This window comes from Vulpes vulpes, chromosome 5 (assembly GCF_048418805.1).
Source record: "Vulpes vulpes isolate BD-2025 chromosome 5, VulVul3, whole genome shotgun sequence".
Taxonomy (NCBI): Eukaryota; Metazoa; Chordata; class Mammalia; order Carnivora; family Canidae; genus Vulpes; species Vulpes vulpes.
Window position 1 is genome coordinate 7,896,553 of NC_132784.1, and position 25,756 is coordinate 7,922,308.

Sequence of the window (25,756 nt, forward strand, 5' to 3'; positions counted from 1 at the left end):
TGACAACACAAGTATAGACAGTATTTAGTCAATGGATATGCTGATTCATTTTTACTGAAAAGTTTCAAACTTAGTCTGAATTGAGTTTTTTTTTCATTTGGTTTTTATGCATAAAGCAATCATTTGGCCTTTAAGAGAGCTGAATTCCTCCTTTCCACAATGAATCATTGCCTGCTAAGCACTTACTAGTTTCTTCCCAGAATAACACCATAATTTTTTAAATATGAGAATTTTGTTTTCTTTTTAGCTAAACATTATTTTTCTGGTCCTAATGCTTTCTCAATGGACACCATCCTACTCAGGCACTGTTTTATGCTCTAATAAAAAATCCTGAGAAAAAGCCATAATCCTTATCCTCAGGGAGTTTATGGTCTCCAAGAATGTTAACCACGGAACATACAATTACATGTATAAGTAGCAATGTTATAAAATAAAATGTATGTGATTCTAGATCACAGCTTCTAAATTCATGTACATTACCTGTATTTGCCTACACTCAACCCAGTATTTTCTTTTCTTCCTTGTCTCTCTCATTTCCAATTTTTGTCTCAAGACCTTGTCCCTCAGTCTCCATTTGGTTGAGCACTGATTTGGTTTTGGCTTCTTAATTCAAAGTGTGTTCCTTCCTTTCCCTGTCTATCCCTACTTAGTACAACCACCTGATCTTTCAGACACAGGTTTCTTACCATAAGTTATAGGACTCTGTGATATCAGAGATGGAGATTTTGAATGTACATAAAAATTATGGGAGTGAAATAAGGATAGTCTCACATTCTATTAGACTTAGAGTGATATGGAAAATTTCTGAGAAATGAAGAAATGTGAGGTTTCAGATACAACTAAGATGTAGATTAATAGAATCAAAGAGGTTTTCTTTTTTCAGCTCAAAACTCTCATTAGCAAATTAATGGAATGGGAAAGCACAAAGCATGCATAAAAGAAAGCTAGTGAATAAACTAATTTGATAGAATAAGATTTTATGTAAAAGATTATGTGATAAACTGCAAATGAAAAATAAAGTAGAACAAAGTAATTTATATGGCTTATTTTACACTGCCTGATATAATATCCTAAGTATGTGTGTTCACTTATGTATAAGAAAAAAAGAAGAAAACTCACAGAAATTTTGACAAAATTATTGTAATAAAAAACATAACTACAAATCTTTGTACTATTAGCTTAATTAATGCTACTTGCATCTTTAACCTAAAGTAAAACTTGAAAACCAAACAGACCTTGATTTGCTGAAACAAAAAGTCATTGAATTCATTTCTATACTACATTTATTTTAATAGTTTACTTAAAGAACTGACTTTAACTATCAGCAACAAGGAGAATATTTTTTCAAAGTAAACCAACAATGAGAATAGGAATTCACAACATTTTTATGATTGGTATAAGTCTCTGGTATTATATAACTAGCATATTAACCTTTTCTTTCTACAAATTTCAGTTCACTATTATGACAAAAACTCTTTGATGATCTGTGCCCTTGTCAGATGTTTTTCAAAGTTCATAAGATCTTCCTGATTTTGTTTATTTTTCAAGTGTCCACTATAAAGAACAAGAACATTTTTTTTTTACCATTAGATGTTACTATGTTATAGAAGGATAGTCTTACAAGTAAGTGCTGTACATATTCTCACGTAGCGTGATATATGAGAGCTACGTGTATACCATTATATGTGTATTGCTTTTTGTGCCTGAAATTTCAGACCATTATATTTTTCCCTTTTTCTAAGTAAATAAGTCTATTTAAAAGTCTCACCTCCCATAGAGTGGTAAGAAATCAATCCCTGATTATGCATCTAATCAGAAGAGAAGGTGTAAATGGTAGAAGAGATTCACATTTATCAGAAATGAATAGAAGAGGCTTCCAATTTGGATCCAGATGCAATATTATGCTGTAGCTGCCTGTGCTGTTCTGACATGGTGTTAGAATGGACACTAACTAGAACAACACTTAGAGGAATACTTACAAGACTGATGATGGTAGGGTCTCTTTTTAAGGGAGAATGGTGGTTGGAAGAGGGACAGAGCTAGGGATCAACATGCCTAAGCGGAACCTGAGACCACCTGAAGCAGGGCACCTGCAGAAGCCTGGAGCTACACCTTTTGCCTCCTGACAGAGCACTCTGAGCAAGAGCTGATGCTATGTGAGAATGTTGGTTGGTGTTGCTGGCCAGATAAACATTCACAATATTGAGTCTTAAAACAGGTACATATGTGTGTGTCCCTCACCTGAAGATTGACCATGTCCATGTCCCTGGTAAGAAGAGTTCAGTGGTGCCACCTGGAGGCAGGAAGAAAATGCCATAATCAGGCAAAGAAAAGAACAGGTGTGCATAAACCAACAAGTGTATATCCACATAATTTTCCTTTGGACCAGGCAATCAAAACTAAGGTTGGGTGTCTTCAGACAAGAGAAGTCCCTTGGTACATGGGAGAAACATGCTTTGGGTACAAATAAGTCATGGAAAATGAGGTGTTTGGGTCCATACCACAATACTTAATTCAGACATTTGTCTTAATCTCCAGTATCCCATTTTACCACAGGAACAAGTCTAGACAGCAGATGGTTTAGAGGGAACAAACATAAACGTGGAGCAAAACAGTCATAAGGTATCGACGTAGGTCAAACATTGTGGTGGGGTGAAGCAAAAAAGACCCATCTCTAATAGAAGGAAGCACAATGTGGCAGTTTGGGGAGGTATTTAAAAAAAGCATTATTAGTATTTCTGGAATTTTTTAAAAAGCATTTGCAAACATGAAGGAAGAAAAGCTGATGTATAAATAAGAAACTAGTAGAGATATTGGACATGAAAATAATGTTTTCAAAGTAACTCATGAGCAACAATTGTTTGTCTCTTTAGCGTCATTATCCTAATTTCCCAATGGCCCATAGTTTCCACTGAGACCTGTGTGGTTCTTAAAGAATATATGGCCTTCAATAAATAAGCAACATTTGTTGGCTCCCTAATCACAGTAATTGATTTGTGTGTTGGTATATAACCTAAGGTGGTCAAATCAAAGTGACTATCAGGATTCCTGTGGGAATTTGGGAAAAATAGATGCTTCTGAATTGCTCTGGACAATGTGGTACAAGACCTAAAACCATTTTTTTTTCTACCATGATGGAAGTAAGTCCAAGCACAAAGCCTACAAAACAGATTAGAGCTGGCCATGTTCATAATATAACCGAAGACTTTATATTTTAGTTGCATATGCCATTAAATTCCTTTCCATCTATAAGATGAAATTTTTTTTGATACTTACAAATAAACTACTAAATTGATAATAATGGGATTTACGGGAATCACAAAATAGATGGACTCATAGAGCAAATTAGTGAACTGAAAAACAAGATTTAAGATCTTTCCAAAGGCATCATTAAGAGTGAAAAATATGAATGATAAGCTTAAGTGCCAATCTGTTTAAAGAGAAGAGTAAATAAGAACAAAGTTATAATGATATATTTTAAAATAACTATGTATTTTTAAATGATACTAGATTGTGATTGAAAGAGTTTATAGCTTCTCTCCTACAAAGTCATACAAAGACCCGGAATGTGTATGAGGCAGAGATTTTGTCTGATAAAACTTTCAGGAGAAGTGTTACATAATGTGTTAAATGATTCCATAACAAAACAAGAATGGGAATCAAAGGTAGGCGAAGAAATCACCATATTTAGTTGAACCAGAGATGATATTAGGTGATATACCATTATCTCATATACCAAAAAAAGAAAAATATTAAACTATGGCAAGATATAAATGTTGCTTTTTTAAATGGGTCTTAGAACACATATGAAATATAACTGGGAGATTAATATTTTTGATAGTGAAAAATATTCACAAGGAACTCCTGTAACAACCTGAGATCAAAACTTCAGACAAAGTCAACATGATGGCTCAGGGAGGTTAAAAGTAGCTTAGTTACAAAGCATAATAAAACTATAGCTTTTCCCACAAAGAGATGACCTCAGTAATGATAATCTTCAGTAATTGTGAAAATCTGTACACTTATAGACCTTAAAAATCAGGTGTTACTATGAAAAAATTTTTAAAAATGTATAATTACAGAGCATCAGTAGAAAAAAAAATGATCTATGTAGCAATAATTAGAAAAAGAAATAAACAGGGACACCTGGGTGACTCAGTGGTTGAATGTCTGCCTTCAGCTCAGGGCATGATCCCAGGATCCTGGGATCGAGTCCCATATCAGGCTCCTTGAGAAGAGTCTACTTCTCCCTCTGCCTATGTAATAAAACCTTTTTAAAAATTTCTAAATTTGAGAATGTTTTTAGCTATTTATTTGATACTGATTTTTTAATTGGTTGGATTGTGATGAGAGAAAATAGTTCATCTTTGAAAATGTATTGAGACTTCTTGCAGGGTTTTTTTCAGTATTCCACATACTGGAGAGAAATATAGAATCTTAAAGAATGGCACAAAAATTACAAACCTACCAGTTAAACTCCACTTGTTAAGCATGCTACTCAATTCCTTTATAACCTAGAATAATTTTGAGACTGATGTCTTTTGAGGCATGTCTGTGTATGTGTGTTTGTTTGAATTCCAATTACATTTGTAGATTGTATACTTTTCTATTACTTATCATATAATATATAGTTGAAGGGAAGATAATTATGTGATATATGATTATGGTTATTGTATCCACGGGTATAAATTTTTCCTTTAATTATTATGCACTGATCCTTTTTTATCACATTTTCATTTTTATTTGAATGTGCTATTTTGTCATATTAAAATGATCAGCTTGCATTATTTTAACATCTGTTAGCTATCCCTTTGTTTTTTACTTTTTTTTGTTTTCAACCTTCCTGTGATCTTTTTTTCTTCCTATTTAAAAATACACATTATTAATTCTATTTCATTAAAACTTATGGATGTATGCTTTAATAAGTGAGTAAATTCAGTTATATATATACCAAAATGACAGGCGAAAGTGAACTTATTTTGTTATCTTCCTTCATATTTTGTAGTTATCATCCCTTCTGTTTCTTTAAAATATTTTATTTATTTATTCATAAGAGACACACAGAGAGAGGCAGAGACATAGGCAGAGGTAGGAGACTTTCTGCAGGGAGCCCAATATGGGACTTGATCCCAGGACCTCAGGATCACACCCTGAGCCAAAGGCAGATGCTCAACCACTGAGCCACCTGGACATCCCTTAAATTTAGAAAATTTAAAGGCATACTTCTATTTAAGCAGTGAATTAAAGTCAAAATTATAAGGAAATTCTGAAGTACTTGGTGCTAAATAAAAGTTAAATTTCAAAATATCCAAATGTTTAGTTAGTGGGAAAACTGATACTTATTAGAAAAAAGTAACAAAAATAAATGAGCATGTTTTTGCCTCAAGAAATTAAATAATAAACTTAAGCTGAAAGACACAAGACAAAGAATCAGGGCAGCCCAGGTGGCTTAGCGGTTTAGCACCACCTTCAGCCCAGGGTGTGATCCTGGAGCCTGGGATCGAGTCCCATGTTGGGCTCCCTGTGTGGAGCCTGCTTCTCTTTCTGCCTGTGTCTCTTATGAATAGATAAATAAAATCTTAAAAAAAAGAAATAAAAAAAGATAATACAAATTTACCAAGTAGAGAACAAAGCAATAAGAATAATTATAAATATATAAGATAAATTTATGAAATGAATATGAATAAAACATAATAAGTAAACATTAACAACAGAAAGAGGAAGAAGCCACCAGAACAAGAAAGAGGAGGGAGAGAGAGAACTATCCACAAATATAGAAAAATTTAAAAAACTATTTTGGAAAAGAATAGGCCACAAACAAAACATCTATTTAACATGGAAAAACATATAGCATAAGAAACACACTAGCTGCCAAAATTGGCACAAGGGATAGAAGAATTAAATAGAAAAATAACTATTAAGAAGATGAAATTGTCAGCAGTCTCCCACCTCCCTAAATCCCCAGGCCTAAATGGCTTAAGGTGGATTTCCCCACACTTCAAAGAACAGTCATACAAATGAGTTGTTCCCAAAACTAGAAAAAGGGGGAGGAAATTCCTAGATTTTTAAGTCAAGCTAAAAGTATCCTGACACGTGGGTCAGATAATTAAATTCAGGGAGATTTTTTTTTAAATGAGCACATTTTTCTTTTGAGTAGAGATGCAAAAATCTTAAGTAATTTATTATTCAACCCCAGAGTATATTAAGCAAAACATAATTTTATATCTGTGTTACTTGATCTCAGGAATGTAAAAACAAAGAAATAATTACATGGCTATCTTTTTATCTCACCAAATTAATAGATCTAAGAAAAAAACACCAAATCACAATGTAGAGAGTAAAAAATATTTGATAAAGTTAATATATATTCACAAACTTAAACTATCTATAAATAAGTAGAAATTGAAGAGAATTTCTTCAATTTAACAATTTGTGTTTTTAGAGACATCACATGTAATACAGAAATTAAAGAGACATTTCATTTAAAGTAAGTGATATGAAAAGAATGCCTACAAAAAAAGAAAATAATTATCAAGATTGGAAAAAATGAAATAGAGTTACAGTATGTGCAGATGATATGATCACTTACAAAAAAGCAAAACTGACAAAATATTAAAGCTAATTAAAAAAAGTTCAGTCAAATTGCTAGGTAACAAAACCTCAGAATTATTTCTCAACTCCCAGAGTAAAAAAAGAAGAATAGAAAAAGAGTAATAAAATACTATACACAATACCAACAATAAAATTAACAATATGTTACTTAGGAACAAACTTAACAGTAAGAAAGAAGAGGGTAAGACGTATGTAAGTAATTTTTAATCTATTACTATAAATGAAAATCTGAATAATTAGATTGTACCATCTTTATATATGAGAAAACTTAATGTTATAAAGACACTAACTCAATCTCCATCCATAAATTTAATGCCCTTTCAATAAAAATATCAATAAGATATGTTATAGATTTGAAAAACTTAGTTTTGAAAAATACATATAATAATTGAACATACAAAAATAAAAAAGCAATTTCTCTAGACTGACTCTACCAAATAATCAGACATTTTTAGGTCATGATTCAAACAATACATTTTTGACACAAGAATTAACAAAAAGGCAAAAATAACTAATCTGAACATATATATATATACACACACACATATATATGAAATTTTATATATATATGAAAACTTTATTAAAAGTATTGTATCAAAAATCACTGAGGAGGACAGCTGCTTCTGTGTATTCTACAGTACATAGGTGAAAGCTATTGTTTTTACTGCAATAAGAGCCAAATCAAAATATAAAGTTCAGAGACATAAATTCATCTATGTCAACAATAATATTAAAACCAAATGGTTCAGCTATTCCAATCAAAAGCATATTGGCAGAATGGATTTTAAAAAGATCCAGCAATATACTATCTACAAGATACACACTTTAAATTCAAATATATGAACAGACTGAAAGTAAAAGAATGGAAAAAATATATCATGGAAACAGAAAATACAGTATCTCCCTCCCCCCTTATCCATGGTTTTGATTTCTATGATTTCAGTTACCTGTGGTAAACTGTGGTCAGGCATCATATGATCTTCCTATGACATGTCATAAGAAAATCAGTAGTAACTTAATACTGCATCACAATGCCTATGTTATTCATCTTATTTTATCTCATCACATATGCATTTTATCATCTTATATCATCACAAGAAGAAGGGTGAGTACAGTACAAGATATTTTGAGAGAAAGAGAGAGGTAACATTCACATACCTTTTATTTTGGTACACTGTTATAATAGTTCTATTACATTATTGCTATTGTTAATATATTACTGTGCCTAATCTATAAATTAAACTCTATCATAGGTATGTTTGTATAGGAGAAAACATAGTATATACAAGATTCAGTACTATCCATGGTTTCAGGTATCCACTGGTGGTCTTAGACCATATCCACCATGGATTAGCAGGAACTGCTGTACAAGAAAATTGGAGTAGGGCAGCCCGGGTGGCTCAGTGGTTTAGCGCCACTTTCTGCCCAGGGCCTGATCCTGGAGACCAGGGATCGAGTCCCACGTTGGGCTCCCTGCATGGAGCCTGCTTCTCCCTCTGCCTGTGTCTCTGCCCCCCCCCCCCTCTCTCTCTCTCTCTTTCTCTCTCTCTCTCTCTCTCTCTGTGTCTCATGAATAAATAAATAAAATCTTTAAAAAAAAAAAAAAAGAAAGAAAATTGGAGTAGCTATAATAATTCCAGACAGAATAGATCTTAAAACAAAACTATGTTACCAGAACAAAAAGGACATTTCATGGTGATAAAGGTCAATTTACCTAGAAGATGTAATTATAAATACATATGCACTCAACAACAGAGCCCTGATACACATAAAGCAAAAAAACTGACAAAAACAAATAAGACAGAGAATTCAACAATAGTAGTACAGACTTCCAATCAGATCTTAAGTCATGAAAAGAACAACTAAGCAGAAGATCAGAAATAAAACTGAGGAATTGAATAACACTTTGAACCAACTTGACTTAACAGATATCTATAGAACCTTCAAATCAACAATAACAGTATTAATGTACATTCTGCTTAAGTGCACATGGTACATTGTCCAGGAAAGACCATATGAGAGCCCAAAAAACAAAGTTCAATAAACTTAAAGAGATAAAGTTAAAACAAAAATTTTTTTTTTTTACTATAGTGGAATAAAATAAGGAGTTAATAATAGAAGGAAATTTGAGAAACTAAAATGTACCTATAAATTAAATGATACATCCACGTTGAAGCAAATGGTGGGTATTTGTCATTTCTAATTGCTGAGCACTGGGTGTTTTTCTGTATGTTGGTAAATTGAACACCAATAAAAATTAATTAAAAAAATAGCATATCAGAAAGGGGGAAAAAAATTAAATGATACACTCCAAACAACCAATTAGTTAAGGAGGAAATTAAATGGAAAAATAGAAAATATTTTGAGATAAATGATAAGAAAATCACAATATTCTAAAATGTATGTGATGCAGCCAAAGTTGACTGACATATATATTGATTATATTGATTGTTCTAAATATTTATATTAAAAAATAAGACCATAAGCAATAATCTAACCTTAAATCTTAAAAAAAAAGAAAATTAAGCCTAAATCAAACAAAAACGAAAAAGAAAATAAGAAGTTAACAAATTAATAAAACAGACACTAGAAAAACAAGGGTAATAATAGTAATAATAATAAAAGTATTGTTCTAGGAAAAAAATTAACAAAATTGACAAACATTTAGCTAAGTTGACCAAGAAAAAAAGTACAAAGACTCAAGTCACCATAATCAGAAATTAAAGAGGGTATATTATTAACAACCCTGTAAAAATAAAAGGGATTATAAGGAAATGCTGTGTTCAATTTTATCCCTATGAATTAGATAACTTAGATAAAATTGGCAAGTTCCGAGAAAGAGATAAAGTACTGAAACCACATCAAGAAGAAATAGCCAATGTGAATAGACAAGTAAAAAAAATTAAATTAGTAATCAATAGGAGGCTCCAAAACAAAATCCTAGGCACAGGTAGCTTCATTAGTAATTTCTATTTAATTCTTAAAGAATAACTAGCACCAAATTCTTCACCAATGCTTGCAAAAAAAAAAAAAAATAGTAGAGAAGGTAAACACTTCTCAAATCATTTTATGAGGCCAGTATTGTCCTAATGCCAAAACCACACAATGATATAATGGAAAAAAAAACTACAAACCAATATCTCTTATGAGATATGGATCACAGAAATCTTTAACAAGACGCCAGCATACCAATTCTGGCAATATATAAAAAAGAATTATATACTACCACCAAGTACAATTTATTCCAGAGATGATGCAAGCATGGTTTAACATCCAGAAATCATGTCAATAAAATAAAAATCAAAAAGCATATAATCATCTCAATAAATGTAGAAAGTATTAGCAAACACAACCCACTTTTATGATAAAAACACTACACAAAGTAAGAATAGAAGGGAACTTTGTCAATCTGATAAAAGTTATCTGTGAAAAACCCACTTTATGTCCCACTTTATGGTGATAGTCTTGATGCTTTCCCCATGAGATCAGGAACAAGGCAAAGAAGTCTGTTTGTGCCACTTGTGTAGGTAGGTCAGAAAAAAAATTAAAAGGCATCCAGACTGAAAAAGAAGATATAAAGCTATCTTTATTCACAAATCACAATGCAATGTATGCAGAAAATCCTAAGTAACCCACTAAAAAATTTAGAACTAATAAATGAGTTCGTTGAAGTTGCAAGATACAAGATCAATGTATACAAATCAGCAGTATTTCTATAACTTGCAGTGAACAATACAGAAACTATAAGAAGAAAGTTATTCCATTTTCAATAGCATTTAACACAAAATACTTAGGAATAAAATTTTAAAAAGTGCAAGATCTATAACTGAAAACTACAAATATTGCTGTAAGGAATTTTAAAAAGATCTAAACAATTAACAAAATATCCCATGCTCATGTATCAAAAAGCTTATATTGTTAATACTACACAAATTTATCTACAGATTTGATGCAATCCCTATCAGAATCCTAGTTGTTGCCAAGCTGATTCTAAAATTCGTATGAAATTTCAAGGAACTCTCAATTGTCAAAACAACCTTGAAAAAGAAGTAAAATATGTCATAAAGGCAAAATATGTCAGGGAAGGGAAAATAGAAATATCTATCAGAAAAGTTTTAATGGTTTAGGAAGTAGGAAAGATACTAATTGAGGAGCAAGTTTAGTCAAAGTTATGTTGGAATCTGTACAGTGAATACTTAAATATATATATGTACATAAAATTAAGATGTATATAATATATATAAGAATTTATAAGATTTTATAGAATTACAGAGTTAATTGAGGTGATAATATGGGGTAATAAAAAACCATTGAGTTGTTAAAAGAAAAAAAGAGAAACAAAAGGAACAAAGAAATTAAGGCACAAGGGATGCCTGAGTGGCTCAGTGGTTGAGTGTCTGCCTTTGCCTCAGACTGTGATGTCAGGGTACTGGGATCAAGTCCCACATCAGGCTTCTTGCAGGGAGCCTGCTTCTCCCTCTGCCTATGTCTCTGCCTCTCTCTGTGTGTCTCTCATGAATAAATAAATAAAATCTTACAAAAAAAGAAATTAAGGCACAAATTATAGATAGAACGAGTAAATGACAATTAGTAAGATGAAAGACTTAACTCCAAATATATAAGTAATTACACCAAATATCAATGGATTAAACATGGAAAATTAAAGGACAAGATTGCTAGGCTGGAATAATTAAAAAGTACCTAATTCTATGTTGTTTACAAAAGACCCATTTAAATATAAAGACAGAAGCATGTTAAAAATAAAATAATAGAAAAACAAATACTGTGAAAGTACTAATTGTGCATTGCTGAGAAGAACGTGAAATGATACAACCACTAGGAAAACAGCTATGCATTTTCTTTGAAGTTTAACATTTATCTTGTATATTAACAAACCATTTCATTCCAAGGTATTAACCCAAGAGAAATAAAAGCTTACATCCATATAAATTTTATACAAATGTTTATAGCAGCTTTTTGGTAAGAATCAAAACCTGGAAATAGCACAGATACATAATCAGATGCATAGATAAACAAACTGGTATATCAATACAATGGAATGGTATTCCTCAATGAAAAGGAATGAATTATTGATACAGGCCATGTCATGAATAAATTGTAAGGTAATTCAACCAAGTGAAAAAAGAAAAAAAAAAGAAAAGAGAAAAAAAGCAATTCTATAAAAATCATACTTATTATACATACATACTGTATGATCAATACATACTCTATGATTCCATTCATGAAGTTTATAGACTCTTTTAAAATAATGTGAGAAAATAAAATCTATAGGAACAGAAATCAGATCAGGTTGCCTGGAAGTGGGATGTGAGAATGGTGGACAGGGAGATCCTGCAGGGAGAGTTACCAAAATGTTTGGGGAAACTTTTAGGGGTAAGGGATATATTAATTATCTTGATCGTGGTGATAGTTTCATGGGTATATATATCCACCCTTCGCCGCATTGACATTCATCACATTGCATAATTTAATTATGTGCAGTTTACTGATGTCAATTATGCTTCAGAAATACTGTTAAAAAGGAAATATTTCTGATTAAGAAATGTAAACACAGTTAAAGGAGGGATAAAACACAATAGTTAACCCTGCTTCCTACTGATAAAAGATAAAGAATATGTATCAGGTGGCAGCATGTGTATAAATGTATATCTTATAAATTATTTAGGGAGAAAAAAGAAGCCAACCATATTTTTAAAATTTTGAGCAAAGATGATAATGGTGAAACCCAAATGGCTCCTAACATTATGAAAAAAAGTTCCACCTCACTAAATAAGAGAAAATTTCATTTAGAAGAAATAATATATAATCAGTTTACAAGTGATCAGGTTAGTAAAAAAAAAAAATTACAAGTAAAACAATTTCAAATGCTGATGATATGGGAAACCTTCACCCTCTGTTAATGGGAATGAAAATTGGCCATTTTCAAAGAAATTTGGAAGAATTTTCTTAAATTATAAACATTATCTTATAGCATTTCCACTCCTTGAAATATACTATTGTAAAACCTTCCATTCGATACACAAAGAGATATTTATGTGAAGATTTATCACAGCCTGATGTGTAATGACAATGAGTGAAAAACAACTTAAATAGGAATGAGGGGATAACATTTGTGATTTATATCCAAGTGGTGAGGTATAATACAAGCTAAGGCAATAACTAGGTCTAAATATATATTAAGATGGATAGGTCTCAGAAACACTGTAAGTGAAAAAAATCAGAATTACAATACTCCTTAAGAAGAACACCCCCCCCAAAACAATTACTGTATATAGTTCATAAATGCATCTATGCAAATCATTATATGGAAGATGGAATGGAAGGAAGGACATACAGCGAGTACCAACAGTAGATGTCAATGCAGAAGAACAAAACAGGTGGAATATAGAATTGTGAATAAAGAGTACAGAAAACCAAAATTTAAAAACAGAATAAAAGTTTGGGGCTCCTGGGTGGCTCAGTAGGTTAAACGTGCAGCTCTTGCTTTTGGCTCAGGATATGGTCTCAGGGTCATGGCATCAAGCCCCACATTGGACTCTGTGTTCAGCATAGAGTCTGCTTGAGACTCTTTTTCTCTCTCTCCCTCTACCTCCCACCCCCAACTTGCTCTTAAATAAATATCTTCAACAACAACAACAACAAAAACAAAATTAAATTAAATAGAAGAGAGTATGAGCTTAGACCAATGATGGTGATGAATCATAATATAAGATGAAAAATCAATCTGCTGTGAACCTGAGACCTGAAATGAGTAACTTGCTGAAAACATTATGATATATATTTCCTTCCTCCTTTCCGGCCATCCTTCCCTCCTTCCTTCCTTTCCTCCCTCTCTCCTCCCTCCCTCCCTCCCTCCTTCCCTCTCTCTTTCCCTTTCCCAAAATGAAGTGTGAGTTCTGTTACAGTATTGTTATGTCAAGGATACAGTTGGTACAAAGATGTAACAAGGCAATAAAATGACTACTTTACTTAGAGCATTTTTAGGGAGAACCTCTCAAATTTATTTAGGTGACAGAGCACCATTGAGTCACACCACTTTCTATAGCATATTATAAAATATTAATTTATTGAATTTCATCATAAAATTTAGAAAGCATTTCTACAAGAAAATCAGAAAATTGACCTAAAAAGAGCTACCTGGATATTTGATTAGTATTTTCAAAGTTTTTTATCAGCATTTTGTATTAGATGTTGATTTGTATATGAACTTGACTGGGTGCTACTATATTATGAGAAACTTAAAAGAAAATATTCTCTCATTTGTTATTTTCTCTAAGCATAAAAAAAGAATATCTTTATTCTCTGTGAGCAGAGGAATTCATCTATCTGGCTCTAGACCACCTGTGATTTATGGATACACAACTATGTGTTTTCCAGTATACAACAGTTCTTGAAATAATTGCTGAGTTTCCATTCTAAACCCAAATTCACAAAACACAGTACATTTCTCGAAGGAGAAGATCTATTTGAATCAGATTACAAAACCTCTGGAAAGAAGTGGGTTATTGTTTAAATTCACATGCATTTTCTACAGGTCCAAGTCCTAGGAATAACTTAAATTTTATTTTGGATGAAATTTAAAATTCACATAATTTTTATACATCATAAAACATTGTTCTTATTTTGATTTTTTTCTACTATCCAAAATATTAAAACTATTCATAGGTCCTGGGACATACAAAAACCAGCTGGAGGGCAGAGTGGCCCATGGACCATAGTTTCCTGACATCCGTATGGAACCACAGTGCTATCCCATGGCTATTGCCTTTCATGGTGACTATATAGCCTACCTCTCTTCAAAATGTTTGCTGTGGCAAAATCCTGTTGATCTTTCAGATTCAAATGCCTACACAGTCATAGTTGCATCCATCCCCTATCAAAACAGTATCAAAATTTGGGCATCCCAAATCAACGCTCTATCTCTCTTCCCTCACTCTTTCCCTGAATTTCTGTTTCTTTTCTCTCAGGTCTTTCTTACATCTTTGCCTCTATGAGCACATTTCAGAAATTCTCAGCAATTCCATCTTACCCAGCATCACAGTGGCTTCCAGTAGGGCAAAAGTGTTGTCTGCTCAGGCGATACCCCATACTCGTTTGTCTTGGTCTTGCTCCATAACCTGCTTTTTCTCACTTATTAAGATAACTTTCCTTTGTGCATACCTAGTTCCAGAGTTCAAAGAAGGGGGAAATACGTAATTATACCATGTCTGTCCCAACTCAGCAAGTCTTCTGATCTCTGGACTTCGTTTGTCATGTTGCCAGCTGGAGAGGAAGGTGTGGCCCTGGTACTGAGGCTTTGATAGATCTCAGCAGAAGAGTACGTTCCTGGGGACTATGTTTCATCTCAAGTGTATGACTGAACTAATCCCTAGGTTATAACACAACTCTCCCTTTGACACTTGGGTATAAATATTACAAGACATACTTTCCCTTTAGGCGAGGATATTTCTGACAACTGACTTGGATCTGCTTTCATGCAAAGGGAACTGAATTTTAGGGAAGGCTTTTGTTCAGGACTTAAGGGCTGAGTATATGCCTCTATCTTCTGGGCTCCAGCTCTGAATTGGATCTCTCTCTGAATAAACTCTTAATTATCTTTCTACTGAGCTGTAGGCTCATTAATAATCCACTAGTTTATGCAACCACTTAATTCCCCAAGGCTTTGATTCCTTGAAAATGCACACTGAATACCTTAAGTATAATGTCTGTAAAAGGAGATCATGCCAGGATATGAAAAAGAGCCATGCAATCAACTTTAATCCACCTACTCAAACACCTTATAAATGTATCAAATATCAGGTGAACAAGTACACTGGGGTGTTCTAAAACCTCAATTTTTTTTTCAAACAATCTTATTTCTATCTCATGTACAGCTTTGAGGAACCGCTGCTCTCCTCACATTAAGACTGATGCATGAAATATATGAAGAGGCAGGTAACTGAGTGAAGACAGGAGATGGAACACTGGGCTGCTGTCTTTTCATAAAGCCCATGTGGCTGGTGTGTAACCTGCAGAAGCTTCACATATCTTTAGGTCAATATATGAAAATTTTTATTGTAACTCTAATAATTACCAAAGATGTGTTTCCATGTGTGTTACATGTTTTAGAATGCTTTAAATGTATTTTGATAACACCATTCAATCAGTTTATTCAATTTCTGGAAAATTCTAGTCCTTATTGTCAAGCCAATCAACCAAAGGGGCTTAATTTTTTAGAGAAAACATCTGACTTCATTTTTAAAAGTCAGGTAAACTTGTTAATATGCACCCCCTCCACGAACTTCTGGCAGTTGGATTCTAATTCTGAGATGTTATGTAGCTGGCTGTGGGGTGTTGCCTTGTCCTGGTATCTCCTGGGTGGAAAAAAAAAACCCTCCTCCTCCAAGGGAAAGTCCTTTTTTGGGGTACCCAAGAATGTTTTTACCCAGGGTCACAGCATTGTAGTAAATTCTAGATAGCTGAGAGAGATGCTTGCAGCCCCCACTCCCACCATCTTCCACTCCCCACCCCCACCCCTAGCCCCAGGAGAGAGGGAAAAGCAATTAGAAAAGGAAAGTGAAGAAAGAACTGGCAGATGGAGTCTCAGGCCAATTAATCTTAGAGAAGAGCACAGGTGTAAACTGAAAATCTAAAACTCAAAGCTCTTGGAAAGAGAGAATGTGCTGTACTTTTCTCCGTATCCTCCATGAAGTCCATTAGAATAAGTAAGCAAGAACTTTGGCTTATATGGTTCAAGCAAACAAAGCAAAACAGCCCTGCTGACTATTCCAACTTCCATCAGTACCGTCTGCCCAGTGGTGACTGGTTGAAGTCATTGGACTTTTGTTCTGACCCTTGAGCCCTATTCATACTCCTTGTTGTCCAAGGTCCATAGCAACTGTGTCCCTTCTGCCTGGTATACGGGCTGCTTGTTCTTCAGGAGCTCAAATCTCTTCCTTCAAATCTAAACTCAGACATTACTTTCCAAATAACCATCCCCAACTACACTAGATGATGGAGACTTGTCCCCAGTCTCTCACTCTATACCTCCCAGTTGGTTTCTCTTATTCACTTACAGCTCCCACCCTGTCTGCATACACACATACCCTAGAATGTGAACTCAGGCTGGAGGGCCCTGTTTGCCTGTTGTCACTGTTTTATCCCCACTGCAGCATCTAAAACAAAGTAAGTGCCAATAAATATTGTCAAGTGAAAAAATAAGTTATCAAAAGCAGGACAATTCAAGAATGATGTTTAGAATAAAAATATGAATGAATAAAATGGTGTCCCAATTTCATTCCTTGTTCCCCCCCCCCCACAAAAAGCATTTTTTTAAAGAAGAAAGTCTTTCTCTGTTTATCCATATCATAGGTTATCACTGTAAAGCCTAAAATCACCGGGTGGTGGGAACCTTTGGGGAAATGGAAGCTTCTCAGAAAATGAGCTTCAGACAAAATTTAATCTAAAATGGCATTATAAACAAAGGTCACATTAAATTACTTTGAAATCGGCATAACACATTATTCAGTAAAACCCCAGAACCTACTTAACAAAACATCAATAAATTGGAAATATAACAAGGCCTCACTTTGTAGGACTCATATGTGCGGCTTACCAACTGAGCATGAACTTGCTTTGCCTTAAGAAGGTCAAAGCTGTGAGCAGACGTTTGCAAAGCTCCAGTTGTGTACAAGGCCCCAGACAAAATACAAGTGGTACAATTACAAGGAAGAGACCATGTGCCATCAGGAAAGGAAGAAATGGCCAAGTATGGGGAATGGGGGTTGTTTGGGAAACTTTACAGAAGAGACCATCCATATCTGTGTGATGATCTACATTTTTAAAGATAAACAGGGAGACAGAAAGTGTACCCCATACAAGGTAAAGGAAACAGGCCTACAAAGGAGGACTACTGAGGTCAGACTGCACTGGTGCCAAAGTACATTATAGCAACAAGCAAAGAGAACTGAAAAACTGAATGAATGAATAAATGAGTGAATGAATGAATGAAAGAAACAAGATCTAAGCCACTCAACTCTCATTTATAAAACAGTCAGATATAGTTACCAGGCAAGAAAAAAATTCCTACTATTTGATTTAAGATTTTCAAAAACAAACATTGAGGAAAAGAAAGTTTTTGAGTTCAGCCTAATTGCACGCTTAGCCTAAGTCCCTAGTTTATGAAAATTCTTTCATAATTTTTAAATTTTGGAATAATATTAGGTTTATAGAAAAGTTATAAAGACTGTACCAAAAGTTCCCCTACATCCTTCACAAAATTTGCAACAGTGTTAACATCTACATCGGCATAGTATATTCATCAAAGTTAGGAAACCAACATTGGTCCGTTATTATCAAGGAAACTGCAGATTTTACTCAGATTTCACCAGGTTTTTCACATCGGCCCTTTCTGTACTCTAGAATCAAATCCAGGATATCACATTGCATGTGGCCAACATCATATTTTAAATCATAACCCTACCGCTAATAATGATAGGATTAATTACAGTTATAAATAAAAACTGAAAAAAATGCATGACATAGTACAATGAATAATAATAACCTACTATATTTAGTTTTTAATAAAAGGGCAATGTACTATACAAAACCTATTTCCTGGTAAAACATAACTAGAAAATTATATTTTGATTATTAAATTTATCATTGACTTTCATTATAATTTCAGAATATGTCACCCTCCTTACTGAGTGATTGTCAATAGACAGTGGTTTTTAACACTTAGCTTTAATTTCCCTCTTGTCATGCCCTTGAGCAGTTAAGGATCTATAAACATACCCTTATTTACATTAAGATGTTGATGTGGCTTCCACCTTTTGTAATATTTTCTTAATCTATCACCTTTGGAAATCAGACAGCTGTTTATAGGGTTTTCTAAGAATGTGTTCTCAGGGGAGATATGTTGATCTTATTTTCACCTAGAGTAAATCATGCTTAATAGAATCTTCTCATCCTATAAGATAAGCTCTCCATGATTTGGGCAAGTCGATGGACCTCCTCACAGCTCATGCCAGAGACAGAGAGAAGAGTGAACTTGGTGAATCAGTCCTACCAAGTGATGATGGCAATGTAGCAGAAGAAATGGAACAAACACATAATGTGAATATCCTATTCTACTTAAATATATTTCACCAAGTATAATGACTTTGATAACTTTGCTCTCTTTCCTTATTTTTTTAAATAGAAGAAATAGGATGTAGTAAATTCAAGTGCCTATCATTATCCTCCAGTCTTTCCAAACATCTGCCCCAGAACAACTATTTGGAGCTTTGCTTTTGGTTTTACGATAGCACCTAATTTCGATACTTATGTGTAATGTATGATTAAGGCAAATTGAGGCACATCACACACACACACACACACACACACACGCACATTTTTCAATTGGCTCAAGTACAGAGTTAACTCACATGAAAGAGCATATGTATATAGGTTGCAGGCAAGGTTTGTGTCTTTGCTCAATGACCACATGTGATTCCCACTCACCTGGCCCTCAAGCCTCATCTTGAAAATAAAAATGACAAGAAAAATAATGCATACTTAGCAAAGAGTTAGAACTAAATAAAGAGTGGCTTTAATTACCTAAGTGTCCTTATCAGATTGCCTGCAAAAACATCCCTTGTACCCATCAGGATAGTAATCTTACTTTGGTCTACTTCCCAGAGAAAGGCTTGCTTTTCTCTCCATCCTGGGTCTAGTAGAGGTGGATGAGTTGGAAGGAATTTTCTAAACACAGGAAAAAGAATAAATAAACCTGTCAGGAGAAAAGAGTACAATCTATTAAAGGTTTTGATTGTCCTATTTGTCATAGAGAAATAACAGATGCATTAGTGCACACAGCACTTATAATTCAGAGATCATCGTTACACCAAATGACAAATGATGTTACTATAATTTACCATTTGTCTTTTTTCACATAGTTAAAAAACCATAATTACAAGAAATTGTGACAACTTGCCAATTAAACAGACTCATTCACCCACAGATGAAGCATGCATCTTTGCATTTTGCAAATTAAGTTGGGGTGTGTGAGGAGGATGAGAACTAAAGTTGTAGTACAGTGATTTATGAGCCTGAACAGGTATACATTGAAAGTAAAAGAGCCTCTACCTCTTTTCCAGATCATCTAAGCCACTTGGAAAATATCTCGTTATAAAAAAGCAATAATCTTTTAGTTTTCTTCTCGATTATTTTCAGACTTCACTACAATCTCACTTGTAAGGTTAATCCAATCTCATCTTTCTTTCTTCTACTTTTATTCTGCTGTGGACAGCGATCTAATATAAGTTTAAAAATGAATTAATCTTACTTACAAGAAGGAAAAAATGGATTATAAATGTGTGTAAAACAACTAGACACACTACTCTGTAAGAAAGGAAGGGGATAAGCACCTCCTTATGGAAAAATGGGATAGAGAGGGGAAAAGTTCCAGAATATAGCAACACATGGCCAACACAGGTCAGCTGACACCCAGCCCTAATGAGGGGAACAAAGATAATAAATAGGAAGATCTGTGGTAATTCTGGTCCAAGTGACTTTGGGACCCAAGAGAATGAGAAGAACCCTGTTGGTAGGTGGATCTCAACTTTGTCCATGTGTTCACAAGCATTTAAGGAGCTTATAATATATGTCAATCACTGGAAGGAGAAGCTTCCATTTGCCCATAGATAGATGATCCCTTTACTTAGAATAAACCACCCCTTTGGTTGCATAATGTGAAATAGAGAGCCATTCCTTTTCCTATCTCTTAAGAAAACAATGGTGAAGGGGTGCCTGGGTGGCTAGTTGGTTTAGTGTCTGCCTTGGCTCAGATCATGATCCCAGGACTCTGGGATCAAGCCCTGCATCATGTCCCCTGCTCAGAAGGGTTCTGCTTCTCCCTTTCCCTCTGCCACTCCCCTACTTGTGCTCTCTCTCATTCTCTCTCTCTAAAATATTTAAATAAATAAAATATTTTAAAAGAAAAAAGAAAAAAAGAAAGGTCGAGTAATCCTAATGCAGATGCTTTAGATTTGTTTAGTAAGCTAAATTCCTCATGTGCACTAAATCTGTGCCATAATGGGGAGTGTGGTTAAGTGCACAGGTTGTAGAAACAGCAGGTAGAGATCCCATCCCAATTCCCCACATCCTAGCTTCTGTCATGGGAAAATACACCTAGACTCTCTCTACTTCCACTTTCCCACCTTAAAATCATGCTCATAATAGTACTAATTCCTAAGACTCTTGTGAGGATCCATGAGTTAAGATGCGTAAATGCTTAGCATAGTCCTTGCCCACGGTAGATGCTCAGTGAGTGTTAGAGTTTTCGTTGCTAGGTTGGAAGGGGTATTTCTTTACCTTCTTTGTGTTTAGACAGCAAAATTCCCTAGATCCTTTGGAGATAGATCTGATTGGCAAAAATCATTGCAATGTGGGAAATGAGCGTAAATGTAGCCTTGCTGTCTGTTAGAGTGTGTGATTTGCCAGCCAGAAGTATGAAAAGTGCTAATTCACTTTAAATTAGATAAAATCCAAAAAGCAGGCTTCATTTGCACACAGAACAGAGTGATAGCCAAAGCATTGATGAAAAAGAGTCCAAACACACTAAATTCATCTTCGTATTTTGTGAAGATAGGATCATCATCGACAGCACAAGTTTCTACTTCTTTGACACTGATGAAACTGGAAATGATAATTTAGGCAGGGAGCACTAGCATATGAGGCTATAGAATTCCCATTTGTACTAGCTATACTTCTCTATGTAGAACTATTTCAATTTCCCTTGAAAAACAATGCAACGCAGTTTCACTTTGAAACTTGGGCTTCTTGGCATACCCAGGCACATTGTTTCCTTTAAATCTGTTCAAACGTATCATTTGACACACCCAGAATCTCTTTGCAGTTGGTATTGAACTCATTAATTAGCAAGCATAAGTAAGTAAGTGAGAGAAAATAAATTTGCTGTTTAGAATGTATTTCTCCATGTTCTGGCAAATATTCCAGAAATATTTTTCATTTTTCAATGGAAGAAGGTGATATATATGACTGGATGGACATATGATTCTAATATACCATATTTCATGAGTCTTACTTAATGCAGTAAGGGGAAATAGTACCTTGACACAACCTTAGGAGTGCTTAAGGAGACGCTTGGGAGGATATTTATAGAAGTTTGGGGTCTGGGCTCAAGTGGTATGAGACAGATCTTTCAAGGCAAAAAATTGATTGCTATTGGGTCTGCTCATGAAATAATCACTTAGGACTGGCAGCACAGTGAGATGAGGTCTTGAAGTAAGTCTGAGGAATAAACTATGTTGGATAGGCATACTAACGAGCAAATCATTGGTCCAGACAAATTGGTTTGCAGAGACTTCCTGAAGCAACAGCAAAGTTATTGATTGGTTTTCACCCTCAACCTTTTGAGAACGATTTTTTGGAATAAACAGTTAAGTGCTGGGGACACAGGAGGCCTCAATCTTCTTCTCTTTTCTTTTTTAAGATTGATTTTATTTATTTGACAGGGGGAGGGGGCGAAGTAGAGGGAGAGAGAGAATCTCAAGCAGACTCCACACTAAGTGTGGAGCCCAACACGGGGCTTGATTTCGTGACCCTGAGATCATGACATGAGTGGAAACCAAGAGTCAGATGCTTAACTGACTGAACCACTCAGGCACCCCTAAATGGGTATCTTTTTTACAGACTCATAGACATCAGCAGCTGACACAGCCCAGTTGGTTCAAATCATACTTCTAACTGTTATGACTGATTGAACTTATAATAGTTTTAGTTTAGGTTTTTGGACAATGGCTTAAATCATGTTTGTTTTAGCATTCAAACAAGGAGCTCATAGGAGATCGTAACTTCAGTATCCCCCGTACACCCAGTCAGGAGGGGCTTCTGCTGTGGAGCTGGCACCCAGAAAGCCCCCACTTTGACCATCCTCCAGTTCAATTTTTCCTCATGGGGAGTCAAGAGGAAACAACTATAGGAAGCTGCTTTGCTTCCCCTCTGCTTTTCCCATTCCATATCTCTTTTGCAAGTGAGTAGCGGTTCAGGCAATTTAAATCTAGACGTCTCAAACAGGCTGGGTTCACTCTGTTCTAATTCCTCAGGGAGATTTTGCTTCTTTCTTGGAACCCTCCATTTTTAACATAGTTTTCTGGGGGAAGACACAGCCGGGGTTGTGAATTCCTGAACCAAAGAACAGAAATGAGTAATAATTCAATGCTTCTCAAGCTGATTAAGGTCACAGAAATACTAAACACCTCTCTATTCTTTCCATGACACCATAAGGAGTGTTGGAGTTTAGATATTCATATTCAAAATAATTACATAGGAATTTGGGACTACATTTTACTAGAAATAAGTAGTGCAAGTAAAAAGGGATTTAAATACAGTTATGGTAGATTTTTTTTAATTAAGAAAATTATTCCCATTAACTTTTTCACATTGAAAGTTGAAAGAGGTGGGGAAAGCTATCCGTATCTGAATGTAACATTAGACCATCAACACTTGTGCAAAAGCAGATGAGAACCACTGAGCTAGAAAGAAACACAGCTGGCAAGCTGAGTCTGTGTGACTGCCTAATTAGCAGCTGTAGGGGATCACATTTGCATTCTAACAGGAAGTATTTTGCCATAACTTAAAGGAGATATGGAAGTGGAAATTACTAGATCTTTGTGACCACATGGTAGGGAATTCTTTTGAGGGGGTTTCTGCGACCCCTTTGTGCTCATGGGTAGCTCAACATCCTATTGCCCTTCATTAGGCTGGACCCTATTATAATTGGTATTTTTGATATACTTTCAATTCTTGCAGGATGGGCCAGTGTATGTGCCAATAACAAACAGCCCTAAAATCTATGTGGCTTAATACAGCAAATATACATTTTTCCCTCACACGAATGCCCAGTACACATCATCCAGCAACTCTGGTCATCGTAGTTATTCAGGCAGAGATCAACTGCAGTTCTATTTTAGAATATGCTTGTATGATTGTGGTAGGAGAAGGATCATGGAAAATCATGTACTGGCTCTACAGTTTCCATCCAGAAGTAACACAGTCCCCTTGCATTCACATTTCATTGGCAAAAGTCAGTCACATGGACACATATAACATCTGCCATGTGCCCAGAAAGAGAAAAAGAACACAGTATGTGGCAACAGCCCTAATGCTGACCTCCAGACATTAACTTAGGTTTGGGAAGTAGACATTCAAACACTCAAATCTAATCTCAGTCCCAACAATAAATGGTAGACAGCCTGAAAAATACTGAGACAAGTGCCCCTCAAAAAAAAAAAAAAAAAAGATGCTTGCATTATCCCTCTGATGGTTTGTACAAATGGGCTGGGTTAATTTAAAAGGGCCAAAGCAGGGAAAACATTTTCATACTAATCTGTCCCCTCTTTTAAACAATGCTCAATCCATTCCTCCTCTGTGGAATGTTCTGCGACTATTTTTAGCCTGCATCATTCACTGATAGCTCAGTCTACTGCCATATCACCAATCATTAGCACACGGTTCCTCTTTGATAAGCACATGTTAAATGAATGAATGCTTGGTAAGTCAGAGTGCCAGAGTTCAGCATTTTAATTCTCTGTTCAGTTAACAAATGTAATTTTTGTTTTCCATGTTAGACTCTAAGTTTCTAAAAGGCATAAAACAGTTCTTATCTCTGGAACTCCACAAAATACCCAGGCCAAGGATGGGCCTACAGTAGAACCATAAGCCTTTGACAGTTCATTGATAGACTAAAGAAAAAAGAAAAAAAAAAAAGAAAAAACTGATGGATATGAGATGAGCTTCTTTTGGTCCATCAAAGAATAGATGGTGTTGCCATCAAGAGCACATTGCTTACTCCTTCCACTCAACCTTGCCACACAGAGTGAGTTGGAAGACTGCTGAATAAAATGACATTTGGCTGGACCCATTTGAGGACAGTCATTAATATTGCTAACAGTTCCATGTGTTAGACTTGGCCCAACAAGGAAACCAGATGCATCCTCCCAGGCAACCTGGGGGCCCTTCTGAGGGCTCCTCCAGGCCAGGCACACTGCATCTGCTTTCATTCAGACAGCCTGGCTACTTGGCTCAAGATAGAGCATCTGTGGGAAGAACTAACACTCTCTCAGTGTGGCTCCACTTCATGAAAAATGAACATAGCTAGGGGGTTGAGTCCTGCCGCCAATCTGGCCAACAGATGGTTCATTCCTGATGATAGGGGACAGCCAATTGAAAGATAATCTTGACCTGCTTCTGCAGTCCCAGGCTGAGTTAACTAAATTCAACAAAAAAGCATACATGGTTGTGTGCCAGTCTTGTGTCTAGCCCTGTGGTCAGGAAAATGGGAGATCAGAAAAACAGAAAAAAAGAAATAAGGTACCCTTTGGCAAAGACATGATAGTAGAGTTGGACTGCATGTAATCAGAGCAGGACATACAATCTCATGAGGTCAAGAGTTAAGCATTTTTTAAGCTTTCTGATAAGAGATTCACAGATATCATTCCTTTTAATATTTGCAACTATCCCGTGAGCAGGCACCCATGGCTCTACTTTACAGATGATGAAACCAAAGCTTAGAGGTTACCAGGCTTCCTCAAGATCTAACAGCTGATAGGGTCAAGATTTAAACCTCTGATTACAAAGAATATGTTGTTAGAGTATGTATTAGTTGTGGAGGGTCACTGAATGTAGAAAAGGCAGGTTTAGAGTGTGACTAACAGTAAGAGACATTTACATCATGCTCCCAGGACACCTCGTTCCCTTCTAAGACCTTTTCTATTAAAAGCTCATCCAAGTTTTATAGCAACTCCATAAATTAGGCACTAATGTAGCTTCCCTTAACAAATAAGGAAGCAAGTGTACAGAGAGTTTAAGCACATAGCCCAAAGTGACGCAACTTAGTAGAAGACTAGGGATTTGGACCCAAGAGAGGATGGTCCCTTTTGCCTACTACACTACATTAAATACTACTGATAATGTTCACTTCTTATTCCCCCCAAAATGTGACCAGGCCTTTTCATGAGGGGATTATTGATTGCTTTATCTGTCTTGTTACAAAGCAGAAGTTCCCAAACTTCTGATTATCCTCCCTGGCCTTTGTTTTCAAAGTCTAACAGGTATATTTACAGCTGATCTCCCTCAGACT